Raw genomic sequence first — 15425 nt, forward strand, 5'->3', positions numbered from 1 at the left:
AGATAATAGAGGAATAAAAATAGAGGAGATCTTATTCCTGTAATATCTATAGAATTAGGAATAAAATAGAGGAGATTCTATAGATATTACAAAGATAATAACTATGTAATAACTTTATTTCAATAAATTGAGAAATTCGGAAGAAACTGTCTAGAAAATTTCTAGAAAACTCATAAATTTGACAAAAGAAAATACTGAGACAAACGTAAAGAAACTGAAACAGCCATATAAAACTTCCTCCAAAATGTTTAGATTCAAATATCTTTACTAGCAGACTTAGGGAAAAATTAATATCAATCCTACATATTTCCAGAGAACAACAAAATAAGATAAACTCTAATACATGGTATCAGACTGGATTTTCTTGATACCAAAAACCAATAAAGAGAATATGACAAGGGAAACGTACAGTCCAATCTCATTATGAACATAAATCCAAAAATTCTTAAAAATGTAAACCCAGCAATTGGTAAAAAGGAGACTTCATCATAAACACATTGGTTTATACCAGAAATTTGGGTTAGTTTAACATTAGAAAGGCAATGCAATTTGTCACATTGAGAACAAAATAAAAATAGACATCACCTCATTGATGCATAGAAAGCATCTGAGTTTTAAAATCCATTCATGATAAAAATTAAAAATAAAAACTCATGACAAACTAGAACTAGAATGGAGCTTCCTCAATCTGATAAAGGCTAATAAAATTTTTTTTAAAAATCCACTGCAAACAATCTTATCTAATGGTAAGATATTCAAAGCATTCCTTTGAAGTCAAGAATGTCAAATATCATCACTTCACTTCAATCTTGCACTGAAGGGCCTTGATAGCACTGAAAGGCAAGAAAGAGAAATGAAAAGTATAATGATTAGGAAAGGAAAATTAAGGTTGTCATTATTCTCAGTTAACATAATTTCATTTGTAGAAAATATAACAGAAACTACAGATTAATCAGAAGTATTCTGTAGCAAGGTTGCAGAAAAAAATCAGTTATATTTATATGCCAGTATCAAACACTTAGAAAATATATTTTTTAAGTCACCACTTCATTGGGAAAACTCCCAGAACATCAGCTTAGCAAAGAATTCTTGAGTAATACCCCAAAAGCACAGGCAACCAAAGCAAAAATGGACAAATGGGATCACATCAAATTAAAAAGCTTCCACACAGCCAAAGAAAAAAATCAACAGTGAAGAGACAACCTAAGAAATTAATAACCACAATACAGAAGGAACTCAAAAGGAAAAAAAAAATCTAATAATCCAATTAAAAAATGGACAAAGGATCTGAATAGAAATTTCTCAAAGGAAGACATATATATGGCAAACAGGCATGTGAAAATGTGCTCAATATCAATGATCCTCAGAGAAATGCAAATCAAGACTGCAATGAGATATCAACTCATCCCACTTAAAATGACTTTTAGACAATAACGAATGCTGACAAGGATATGGAGAAAAAGGAACCCTCATGCACTGTTGGGAATGTAAATTAGTACAGTTTCTGGAGAAAAGTATGGAGGTTCCTAACAAAACTAAAATAGAACTACCAGGGCCAGGCACGGTGGTTCACACCTGTAATCCCAACACTTTGGGAGGCTGAGGCGGGCAGATTATTAGAGTTGAGGAGTTTGAGACCAGCTTGGCAAATGTGGTGAAACTCCATCTCTACTAAAAATGCAAAAAAATAAAAATTAGCCAGGCATTGTAGTGCACACCTGTAATCCCAGCTACTTAGGAGGCTGAGGCATGAGAATTGCTTGAACCTGAGAGGCGGAGTTGCAGTACGCTGAGATTGTGCCACTGAACTATATAGCATGGGTGACAGAGTGAAACACGTCTAAAAAAAAAAAAGAAAAAGAAAAGAAAAAGAACTACCATATGATCCAGCAATCTCACACCTAGCTATACACTCAAAAGAAAGAAAATCAGTATATCAAAGAAATATGTGCACAGCCATGTTTGTTGCAGAACTATTCACAATAGCCAAGACTTGGAAACAACCTAACTATCCTACAACAGACAAATGGATAAAGAAAATGTGGTACATATGCACAATGGAGTACTATTCAGCCATAAAAAGGATGAGATCCTGTCATTTGCAACAATGTGGATGGAGCTGGAGGATGTTTATGTTAAGTGAAATAACCCAGGCACAGAAAACCAAACTTTGCATGTTCTCACTTATTTGTGGGAGCTAAATATGCAAACAATTGAACTCAAGGAGACAGAAAGTAGAATGATGGTTACCACAGGCAGGAATGGTAGTGGGGAGGGGAGGGAAAGTGGGGATGGTTAATGGGTACAAAATATGGTTAGAAAGAATAAATCAGACCTAGTATGTCATAGCACAACAGGGTGACTACAGTCAACAAAAATTTATTGTACATTTTAAAAATAATATAATTAAAATATTTGTAACACAAAGAAATGATAAATGCTTGAGGTTATAGATACCCCATTTACCTTGATGTGATCATTACACATTGTATACCTGTATTAAAATTTCTCAGGTACCCGATATATACATATATCTACTACATACTCATAAAAATTAAAAATTAAAAATATAGCATAAAAATAGTAAATAAATGCCATAAATAATAGCATTTATATACAGATATTTATGAAAAATTTTATTAATCAAGACAGAGCAGTGATGACCATTGAAAAACAAAGATTCATACATTGAAACATATTAAAATTAAGAAATTTGGATTCTCAAATTATTTAAGTGTGAAAATGATTTTGTTATTATATTTTAAGAGACGTTATATTATAGAGATATGTACTGAAACATGTATACGTGAAACTATATAATGTCAAAATTACCTTAATCTGGAATTCAAAAAATTGGGTGGGGTATAAATTAAACAAGATAGGCCAGGGGTTTATAATTTAAAGCTGGATACATTATACTACTCATCCCTCTTTTGTACATATTTCCAATTTCTGCAATAATGACCCAGTGAGAGCCAACACCGAAAATCAACAATGAACTTATATGCAAAATATATTAAAACTTCCATAATTGACAATAAAAAGCCTGAAAACTCAATAGAAAAATGGGCCAATGACACCACCAGATTCTTCAAAAAAGATAAAATGCAAATGGACAACAAACGTGAAAAAGTGCTTGAACTTATTTGTAAGCAGGAAAATGTAAATAAAACAATGAGAAACTATCACATACCAAATTTGGGGAAAAAACTAACAATAACATTGGCAAAGAAGTGAAGGGATGGGTTTCTCATACATGCTGTTGGGATTGGAGATTAGAACAATCACTTTCAGAAACACTTTTGGATTCTAGAAAAGCTGGAAATTGACCCAGAAATTCAAATTCTAGGCTTATACCCTAGAAAACTCAGATATGTGCACCTGGATACCTACAAAAGATTGCTTATAACAACATTGTTCCATTTGGCTTTATACTAAAAATAAATTAAATGGCCATCAATAATAAGATGAACAAGTAAACTGAGGTTTATTTACTAGATGGAATACTATACAGTAATGAAAATGCACAACCTACAGCTACACCAACAATGGAAATACATCTTACAAGCATAATTCATTTGATAAAAACTCAAGAACCGGCTGAACCAAACCATGCTATTTAAGATTGCATATTAGGCAGCAAAATTGTAAAGAAAAACAAGGAAGGAATTACTGTATAAGTCTGGATAATACTATTCCCATGAAGGGAAGAAGGAAATTGTGACCAGGAAGGTGTTCAGGAGTTACTTCTGGAGTGAGGGGAATGTTATATTTCTTGATCTGATTTCACGGTGTTCACTTTATAATACCTTGTGAAATTGTACAATTATACTTATGCACTTTTCTGGAAGTCTGTTATAATTCGCATTAACAATTAAAAGAAAGAAAAGAATTATTCTCTCACTGCAGAAGGCCATACAGAACAATAAAATCTTATTCTTTTATGAAATTGTTTTTTGTTGGAGGTTGGGAGGTTGTTATTAGCTATAATTTTTGAACATTTGAGAAGGGAACTTAATGAGAAATGAAAATGAGCCGTTTTTACTTTACTGATAGGCATTCTAAATGATAAAATATACCTTAAGAAATATGTTCATATTTTCAATTAATGCTGTAAAGAGATATTTCAAACTAGGTAACAATTGTCTTGAAGAAAGTCTTGTTTTAGTAAAGAAGAATAATGGTCAACTATGCAATCCATCTCAATAAAATGATGGGCACTTTGTCTCTGTTTTCTTCCATTCAGTTTCATAATTTCCTAATTAGTGTCATTTGGATTGGTGAATGTGTATCACTTTGGCCCTCCCCATCACTCCACCTGCCATGTCATGTGCACTCTCTCTCAATATTTATTCTTTTGTGTTTTGTTTGACTGTTTTATTGAAAAGCCATAAACAAACAGTATTAGTTTGCTAGGGCCACCATAACAAAATATCACAGACTGGGTGGTTCAAACAATAGAAATTTATTTTCTCATTCTTTTAGAGGCTGGAAGTCCATGAACAAAGTGTCGGCAGGTTTGACTTCTCCTGAGACCTCTCTTTTTGGCTTGCAGATGGGCCAGCCTCTTGCCGTGTCCTCACATCACATTACTTCTGTGTGCATTGCTCCCTGGTGTCTCCTTCATTTCTTATGAAGATGTCAGATTGGATTAGAGCCTCATCCTTGGAATTCACTTAAGCTTAATTACCTCTTTAAAAGTCCTATCTACAAAAATAATCACATTATGGTTTAGGACTGTAACATGCAATATGATGGCACGCAATTCAGTCCATAACATGAGCGCTTTCATTTTGATAATATTACACCTAACCACTTTTCAGAGTATCCAGTGTGATACAACACATTTCAAATTTGGCAACTCTACATTGTTGCTCAGAAAATGACAAATTATAAGACCTACCATCTAATCTTCTCTCCTTTTAAGGGTAAAATACAGATAATACATTTAAATAAATGGAGTATATAAAATGGGACATGAAGCTTTTTCGAAGTTCCAATTGAAGATTATAGATACATTTCAAAAGGACCTGGAGAGGAAATGGGCAATAAATTATGAGCTGCAGCTCTTCCTAAAGTCATCAGAAAGGACTTTCTTTCTTCCCTTGAAAATACCTCCTGATAAGTCAACCTGTTCTTCCTTTCTGATAGATACTTTGGATAATGGATGTAGCCCTAAAAAAGAGAATCCCATTTTCACACAAAGGGAGGAGAACACAAAGTTAAAATACAAGAAGGACAGTAGGTCCCCACTCACAGCCCACACCAGAGCCCGCACCATCTTTATCTCATGCTTCCAGCCTCTTCCCACTCACTTCAGCCTTCTCAATGCCAGGTTACTGTCCAAAAAATAAATCTAATTATGTCATCCCCTGCTTAAATATTTGAATGTTTCATTGTTTCCAGTAGACTCCAGTCTATATTTGATAGCTTGGGATACGCCAGCTAACTTTGGCAAATGTATTTCTTGCTACTTCGCTCCATGTGTACTCTAATTCAACAGCATAAAACTCCTCAGCCGCCTCCAGGTTCCTCCACTGGCTTGCCTAGAATCCTCTTTCACTGCATCTGTTCCCAGGACACTTCTCAGCTTTAAGACACAGCTCAGAGGTTACTATATGAGGTGCTTCCTTACTGCCCAAGCAAGTTTAGTCTTGCTTCTCGCCACCACAGAACACTTTTCTTGCCTCAATTATAGTGCTCATGATGTTATACTGTAACTGTTGATCTATAGCCAATCCCTGCACTCTAGGTATAGGCAACTTGAACACAATGTCTTGTATATATTTGCAGCCTCAGTTCTTGGCATATGGTAGGAAATAAAACCATGATAACTCCCACTAAATATGGTTTTAATGTAAAAATTAATGCATTATTTTATTCCATCAATAAATATCCATATAGATATCAAGGGTGTCCTACAAAAAATAGTCACTGAGGCTGTGGAAATACATGTGACTGTTATATGTATACAAGAATCTTACATTCTAAAGGAGAAAGATATCAAACAACTTACCGTATGATTATTTCACTTATAAGTTCTACAGAGGAGGAAAAAAAGATGTGATGTTATTGAAATATATCATAGGTAGTATGACTGCATCTAGGGAATAAATGCCTAAGCAAGGTTTTCTTATGAGTTACCACTAATAAAAGAGAGAGAGAAGTGAACCAGGCCATTATACCCAAAATGCAGTTAAGTGTAAGTGATATGAATTATTATTACACAGTGTATTTGAGTGTATTTGTTTTTAATAACTTTCTCTTAATAATGGCAAATAATCATGATTTTATTTTTCATATACTGCAATGACATTAGATTTCTTTTTCTAGTATATTAATATTAGTAAAAATAATGATTGATTTAATGAAATTTAGCAAATTAAAAGTGTCAGTGAATAGAGACATGGCAAAAACAGTTATATATAAATAATCAGTGCTAAATTCCACACAATGCAGAGGAAAAGGAAAAGAACTTCAGGTTAATGGAAAAAAAAATGCGTGAATGCCTTAAAGAAAGAGCTTGGCATGTAGAGAAAATGAGAGATGTCCAGCATGAATGAGGCTCTGAGGGAGAAATGGCACATGTTGGAAGATGAGGCAGGGGACATCAGTGAGGACAATGAAATTGATAAGAGTGTTTTGAGAAAGTCATATGAAGGAGGTGGATGAACAAACAACAGAAGACTGAGGAGGCATTAATGAAGAAAGCTTAGTGTTGTATTACCATGCACCTGCTGTGGTCCCCTCTCTGAGTCCTGAGAGGGCGGAGACCAAGAACCTACAACATTGTCTCAGAGGAGCTGTGCCTCACCAGCACCCCAAAAGCCCAGTTACAATTCCAGCCAAGGGAAAAAGGGTTTCAGGAAGGGAATAATCAACTGTGTGCAACAGGGCTGAGAAGATGAAAACCCAAAAGCATCAACTGCATTTAACAACATGTGGGTCGGCATGTCCTGAGCCAGAGAAATGGTCCTACCTAAAGTCTCTGATGTATCTTTTTCTGGATTTTGGATGAATGAAAATAAAGAGGGTCTTAGGCAGAAGATAGGCCTTGATCTGTTTCCTGTGTCATGGCCCAATTTTTCAGAGAAATTTATTTTTCAAATTCATTTCACTGGATATAGATTGCATAAAAAGATCATAATTTTTTATTTCAACAATTATTCATTATTTTCTTTGATGACAAATTAAAATTCCTTTACTAGATGTTTTATCCTGTGCAAGTCATTTATCTGTCTGAAAGTTCAGTTTCCATTTCTGCCACGTGCAGAAAAGTATACTACTGTGCACTGTTTTTGTTAAGTTTAAGGATAATGTACAATCAGCTCCATGCATAAAGCAGGTACTGCCAGGTAGCTTGGATTCTCATTCAGCTCCAGTGGAACTTCCTCCCTTACCATTATGTTTCATTCCCCTTCTTCAAACCATAAGGAGAAAATGAGTCTAAGGTTTTATCTTTGAACATCACATGCTTACCCATGAGGTTACACAACCATTCGCACACAGGATCAGCGTTTGATGACAATGTGATTTTCTGGGTATCATTGAGTTCCAAAAGTAATCAGTACTCAATAAAATGCCTATAAAAATACGTAAACAAGTAGCTGACATCCAAAATAGGTAGATCCCTTAAAACAAACAGTAACTCCATGAAACTCATGAAATTCTATTTCCCGAGATTAAAAGAGATATTAGGTATGCGATAAAGATTGTTTATAGTATTACAGTTATTTTAACTTATTCTTTTTAAGAGTAAATCACATTTACAGAGCACATTTATAAAGGGCTGGTGAAGACAACGCCATGCGCAATGAAAAGAATTGTTGTTTTTACTCTTGTCAGTGAACAGTTATCAAACACCCATTAGGCACTGAAGCTCATGGAAATGAATGTGAATTAACACATTTCTTATCCAAAAATACATTTTTCAGTGACTTGATTTTTTTTCTAGTATTTGGGGTAGACTAGAAATCAATCTGTTATCAAATTTAAGTTTTTTCAACAGCAAACATTTTTAGATTATATGAGCACGTGCGCGCACACAGACACACACACTAAAAACACCTGAAATAGACTATATCCTATTATAGTAAATGCGCTCCCTGACTGAGACCTGGTATGCCAGCCTGAAGCAAATTATTATAGCCTAGCTATTAACTCCTAAAAGCAGGGGTGCTATAATGGAAACACTTGGAGACTAAAGAGCGGGCAAAACTACTATCCCAGCAATGGTGCAGCAATGAAACACATTTGTCTAGTTGGACATGTCATGGAAGGGGTTATGTGTCAGCCATCCCTGCCTTGCAGCACCAACCTGTACTTCCAGTTCATTTTTTTTGTTGTTGTCCTTTTACTGTACACTTAAAAAATTTTTTGTTAACAGTCTCTTTCTTAGTTTCTTTCTCTTTTCTCCTTGCTGGCAAAATTCTTAGGTCAGATTGGTCTTTTAAAACTGTACCTTCCTCTCCCCACCCAAGAAAAGGGTGGGAGCATTTGTTGAAGCAGAAGTCATGTGTAAAAATTGCTAAAGTAATCAGAAATGAAAAGGCCAGAACTGTGACCCTTGACAATTTTGTAGTGCCCTTGTTGAGTGACTATATATGTGAGTGCACATTTTCTAATGCAACCCAGTAGATTCCGACCATTTTTTAGAGTGTAAGACTATTTTCTTTGAGCTTATGCTAGGGTTATAATACATTGTCATCTAAATTTATGTTGTGAGACAGCTGTTTACTATCTTATAATTAGGTGGGCCAGTAGAATGTGTTTGTATATCTATCAGACATACTCGAGACTTTAAACAAATCATTTGTATAGTGACATCTTGTTAAGAGAAACTCACAAAAATTAAAATATCCTACTTAGCTTACAGATTCAAACCACAGGCACAAATAGATAACTGCAAAATTTATCTGAAATCACAAAGAAAATATAAAGAATTGAATGATGCCACATGTACCTCAATTTAAAATTGAGGTATTATTTCTATACAATAAAACGCACACAGACCTTATATGTAACAATTTGATGCGTTTTGAGCAGTGGATACACTCACTTGTGTAACCCACAAATCTATTATAATAAGGAACATTTCCATCATCCCAGAAACTCCTATCCATTCATTCTGTTCCCCTACCAAACCTCTTTCCACAGGAGGCAACCACTGTTCTGATTTCTGTTATCACAGATCAGTTTTGTTTTCTCAAAAATTATACTGAAAAGTGTAAATAAACACTTTTGCGATTGACTTTTCTCATTCAGCATAATGGTTTTCAAAGTAATTCACACATTTACCTGTACAGTAGTTCTTTTATTTTACTGTTGAGTGGTATTTAATTGCCTATATTCAAATTGATTAGGCATTCACTCATCAATGAACATTTGAATTGCTTTGAATTTCAGGTTATTATAAATGAAACTTCTATGAACATTATTGAACAAGTATTTTTTTCAATGTATGCTTTTATTTTATTTTATTTGGATAAATACCTAGGAGTGGAATTGCTGAATCACAGGGTATGTAATTGTAACTTTAAAAGATACTTCCAAATGGATTTCCAAATTGGATGTATCAATTTCATACTTCCTCCAACTTATGAGGTTTCTGATTGTTATAAATACATGTCAATATCTAAATATCATTTTTCAGCATTTTAAAATTTACCTCGTTATATACTAATATCTCATTGTGGTTTCAATTTTCATAAGCCTAATGACTAGAGATGTTAAACTTGCTTTTATGTGACATTTATCTCCCTTTGTAAGTACCTGTTCAAGACTTCCATCCATTTATTAAAAATAGTGTTGCTTGGGGTTTTTGAAATTGACTTATGAAAGTTCTTTACATAATCTGGCCTAAGTCCGTAATCATATATATATGCACAAATATTTTCTTCCACTTAGGTTTTTGATAAGTAGAAATTTTTAATATTTATGATGCATAAATTACCAATTTTTCATTTCAGTTATTGCATTTTTCTGTTCTAGAATTTCCATTTCTTAAAGATTTTACTTCTCTATTGTATATTTTTCATGTTCATCTTTTTATAATTCCTAAACATAATAAAATTGCTATTTTAAATTCTTTGCTAATTCCAACATATCTTTTATCTCTGTGTCTGTCTATGTTATGTTTTATTTCCCCAATTTCTTGTTTCTATGCCACTTTGTAATATTTTATTTTATGCTAGACATTATGGGTACCATGTTGTTTGAGAGTCAGAATTGTTTAAAAATATTTATTTAAAGCAAATTGAGTGTTATTCTGGCAGGAAACTAATAGTGTATCCACTTGATTGTTAAAATAAGTTTATAGTATTCCTTATTCTAAGTCTAAAGTAGCCCTATTCCCAACATCTAAACTTTTAGGAATTAAATGAATGTCTACTGTGTTTAGCAAAACTTCAGCTGGTCATGATCCCACCCCTTTAGAAATGTGCATCCTTCGGATTGGCAACTGACAGAAGAGCAGAAGATCGAACACCGCATGTTCTCACTCATAGGCGGGTGTTGAACAATGAGAACACATGGACACAGGGAGGGGAGCACTACACACTGGGGTCAGTTGGGGGGAAATAGGGGAGGGACGGTGGGGGGTGGTGAGCTGGGGAGAGATAGCAAGGGGAGAAATGCCAGTTGTAGGTGATGGGGAGGAAGGCAGCAAATCACACTGCCATGTGTGTACCTATGCAACAATTTTGCATGTTCTTCACATGTACCCCAAAACCTAAAATGCAATAAAATAAATAAATGGGAAAAAAAAAAAAGAAATGTGCATCCTCTAGAATCCATATTTACTTTCACAGCTCGCCAGCCTCACTGCATCTTTCACTGTGCATTCACAGCTTGGTAATGAAAACCTTAAAAACAATTTCTAGGAAGATTTATTTTTGCGTTGTTCCTTTCTCTGTAGTCCTTGGCCTTAAAAATTCCAACCCACCCAACAGCCCTGAACTGCAATCTCTGCCTCCTAAATTCAGCAAGGCTATCAAACCCTGCTTGGCAATCTGGAAAGCTATCAACCTTCCTGCTTGGCAATCTGGAAACTGCCTCCAGGTAGAGAAAGTCATGGTGATCACAGAGCTTGCTTTGTGTGTTTCCTTTCTAAGACCACGGCCCTGTGTTGCCTCTGGTGGAATGTCTAAAATAGTTGTCTCAGACATTGTGCCCGGCTTGACAGCTGTTTATGGTGAGTGGACTATCCCAATGTTAGTTACTCTCCATGGCTGTAACAGAGTCTCCCAAGATCTGTTATTCATGACAGTTACCATGCATCAGGAACACAAAACATGGGTGCTAGTCAGTGAAAGGCCAAGACATATAAAAGGACCTCAAAGGTTTTGTTCTCATTGTTTTAATAAAGACTCCATTTTAAAAACCTTGCTTTGCTGATTTCAGCAACCCCAAAGCATAACAGATTCCTTCTGCATTATACCCTTCACCTAAGTGGGGTTTCAAAGATAATATAAGCAACTCTTTAAAAACCCATTAGTACTTAAAAAGAGCCAAATACATTGTATACATTCAGGAAAACAAAAAACTATGAAATGTGATTTTTAGAAATGAGATCTGAGCTATAGATGACATTTGATCGCATTTCTTTTTCTTCTTTGTATTAAAAGCATATTCAAAGTTGAAGGTGGATTCTGGACTCTTGATTTTTTATAGTTTAAACTACAAATATCCCAAGTTTCCTTCATTGAGCTCGAGCTATTTTGCACCCTGCTTCAGTGTATACTCACGCCCAGCCTCTGCCACCCTCACATTTATACACACTCCCACACGGATGGACACAAATGGCCCTGTGAGAGCAAATCCCTCCCTTCCTTTGCAAAGGATGTAGAAAGGCAAGGATCATAACACAATTTGAAATAGTGCCATTTCCATTGTCACTATCCCTTTTTCCACATTCCATCATGACTTAGTGTCCACCGACTTTCCTGACATAGTATACATGAAACACACACACATGCACTCACAAACTGAGAAACACAGTATTACTGATTTCAATTTAAACCATTCGAACAATTAGCATAATCTTGGATAAAAAAATAAAGACTCTAGGTGCAGAAACGTGCTTCTGCTGCTGCTTTTGGATGGCCAGTTCTGCTCCCGTGTCTCCTGACTTTGTTAGCAGCGGCTGTGGAGCTGTGTCGGGAGCAGCAGCAGTTACAGACAGTGTCTAAAGCCTCCTGGACAGAGGACAAAATATAACTGAATCATGTTGGAGGAGAAAATAGCTAAAATTCAAACACTCTTTTACTAAGAAACCTTCAAAGGAAAAAAAGAACAGACTAAAAAATGAGCTGAAGCAAAAGAGCGGCAGAGGCAGAGCACAAGAAAAAGAGATCAGGAATAAGAAATCCCTTCATCTAGTTTAAAGTCAAAATGCCCCTTGGTGAAGTAGACCTTTAAGTGTAAAGAAGTGAACTAAACTTATTTGTGTAAATGAGGCAAAGGGGGCAGTAGGACGGTCTCCTTACCTTTCACACACAGTTAACTCTGTAACGGAAGGCTGATCACCTCACTTTGAATTGCTGGTTAAACCCCTGTCTTCCCTTTCTCTGTCTGCAGTCTTTAGTTCGGGAAGTGTACTAGATATCCATTCCAGTTCTTGGTCCATGATTTGCCCATGGTACTTCTGGGTCTTCTTTTGTGTCACCTGAGCAAGGCAAATAAAAAGATTGAATAAGGAAAGGATTAAGAAAGTGACACTGAGAGAATTGAAATAATCTCTCTCAATTCACAGAGCAAGAAAGTGGCAGAGGCAGAGATCATATTGTCACAGGGTCCCTCTGTGATTCAAGGTTGTATTCTTTCTACTGCGCCTTATTCCCTTCCCTCGGGTTCTGAATATTTTGGGATGGGAGAACAGTTGTGTGAGTGGTTTATGTTTGTACAAATTGGCTTTCCAGACCAAACATTGGCTATGTTTGTACAAAATCTTCCCAAAACCAAACATTGGCTTATGTTTATACCAATTGTACAAATTGTAGTATATGTCATGAGACAATGTTACATTTGTTATTATTTAACAACTTTTAGTCAAAGATCATGAAATTCAAAGAAATTAAGGATTAAAACCTATCATGATGTTAAAGCATCTAGTGCAGCATCTAATTTCTCTTACAAGTGTCTGAAACTGTATAGAGATTTTATAAAGTTATTGGTGAATGAGATATATTGCTCCAAAACTAACCTCTCTTAGCACCCATGGAAAGTAAAGATCCTATTATTTATTTTTAAACCAGAACTTCAATCAAAAAAATCCAGCAAGATATTATTTATCACTACAAATATTATATTGTTTAAGAGGTGCCATTGACCTAGGACCAGAATCTTGACCCTACTATTCATGAAGGGAGCATCCAGGGGTTGTTTTAAGCCCATCTGTGCTGTTATGGCAGTATTGATTATTAAAATAAATAGTTTCATTTTGATTGGTAAACATCAGCAATAATAAGCAGTAACATGATTTAATAATATAAATTCCAGCACATATGGTTTCTCTCAAAAACCAAACATACACTGTAATTCCAGAACATTTTTTTCTTTGATCAGGCACTGTGCACAGAGCTGAGATTCTGCTCCCAAATTCTGCTATTTATTCCAAATATCAGGACGGGAGAGCCAGCTTTGCAACCAAACTGAAGTGAACTGATTCCATGATCTTCCATAAGAAATCCCCAGAATCTGCCCAGGAAGAGAAACAGGGACCGTGCTCAGGTAGTAAATGAAGAGCCTGCTGAGGCAATTGTCAAATACAGGTGCTACACAGCGCGTTGTCCAGGTCAATTTTTAAAGAGCACTGGTCTTTTTAACAACTTATTTCCTGGTGGGTGGTGACCATCCTGTGAGTTGGAAAAGGTCAGGAGGGGGGTTGTCTAAAAATCTGCCAAAACACAGTTAGTAGTTAGAAAAACACATATCCCAGGGAGCTACAGTGAAGCCCTATTTGTCACACTCACCTAAATGTGTCACCCGTCCCCATCCACTTCTTCCCTATGCTTATCAGTTCTCCTAATCCTAGGAACATACCAAGCTTGCTTGTCTCCAGGCAGGTAACCCCCTACCTCATTCAGCTATCAGTAGCTGTAATTGCACTCTCTCCCCTTCTTTATTTTCCCCTTTTATTTTTGTCCCAGTTAATATGTTGGCATCTGGCAGCCCCACCTCACCTGTTGACACCAGCCTTCTCCTGATTCACCCCAGGGTGTTCAGCTGTCTCATGCTCCCAGAGAGTAAGAAAGATAAAGGCCCTGGCCCCTGGCTCCATAATCCCAGCAACAACCAATCTTCACTCTCTTCTTGCCCTTCTACTCCTTCTCTCTCATTCCCTCTGGTTCCTGTTTTTGGAATACTGCTTTTTGACTAATCCACAGAGAGAATGTATTATTCTGTTTCCACACTGCTATAAAGTCTTACCTGAGACTAGGTAACTTATAAAGAAAAGAGGCTGATCAGCTCACAGTTATGCAGGCTGTACAGGCTTCTGCTTCTGAGGAGGCCTCAGGAAACTTACAATCATGGCAGAAGGTGAAGGGGAAGCAAGCACTTCCTCACATAGCTGGCAGGAGAGAGAGCCAAGGAGGGAGTGCTACACGCTTTTAAACAACCAGATCTTGTGAGAACTCGTTCACTACCACAAAAACAGCAAGAAGGAAGTGCTGCCCCATGATCCAATCCTCCCACCAGGCCCCTCCTCCAACCTCGGGGATCATAATTCAACATGAGATTTGGGTGGGGACACAGAGCCAAACCATACCAAGGAGGAAATAAAATAGAAAAGGACGGGCAGAGACTTGAAAAGTGATGAGGGGAGTCATAGCTCAGAAGGAGAGGCTAACCATGAAGCAGCAGCTATTAGTCAGAGAGGACCGCTGTCACCCAAAAGCTGACAAGTAAGTGGGAAATCATCAGAACAGATGGAAACATGATTCTGACAGGGACGTTATTTATCTGGAAACTACATAAACAAAAGATCATGTCACCAATTAGTTACTCCAAGATTACTTCTGGTGTGTTTGCTCTGACAGTTGCTCTCTAATCTTTATGTTCCTGATCTTGGATCTATTTTTTTGGCAACAATAAAAGGAGGAATGTTTTCAACTCCACTGATGGAAGCAAGCAGTTTCTGAACTGATTATGAATCAATGCTGAGAATCCATTCAGTGAGAGCAGCAGTTGTTGAAGAAACCTTTGTCCCTCACCTGACAACTGTTTCTAGCCCTTTCTTTTTCAATATCAAAGCCCTAAAGTTCTGAGAATAAAGATGCTAGAATTTTAATATATTTAATTTTCTTTTTTCCTGGAAGCTAGTACCGACCCAAGAGGAAGTCTACTGGAGGGCGTCCAAAAGCATTTTTTTCCCAGATAAAAGATATCTGCTAGAACAAAAGCTTTGCCAGTCCCCTACTCCACCC

The 15425-nt window shown here is 36.3% G+C and overlaps 1 long non-coding RNA gene across 1 annotated transcript; it reads right to left on the minus strand.

Moving 5' to 3' along the window:
- Positions 1-102: 102 nt before the first annotated feature.
- LOC116551257 lies at positions 103-13126 on the minus strand. The gene is made up of 2 exons (XR_004268807.1): positions 12486-13126; positions 103-833 (listed from the first exon to the last, which is right to left on the minus strand). It is a non-coding gene; the product is annotated as an uncharacterized LOC116551257 (long non-coding RNA).
- Between the last annotated feature and the right edge of the window lie 2299 nt (positions 13127-15425).

The sequence above is a fragment of the Sapajus apella genome, unplaced genomic scaffold (genome assembly GCF_009761245.1).
Source record: "Sapajus apella isolate SASKATOON/1434 unplaced genomic scaffold, GSC_monkey_1.0 scaffold9, whole genome shotgun sequence".
Lineage (NCBI taxonomy): Eukaryota > Metazoa > Chordata > Mammalia > Primates > Cebidae > Sapajus > Sapajus apella.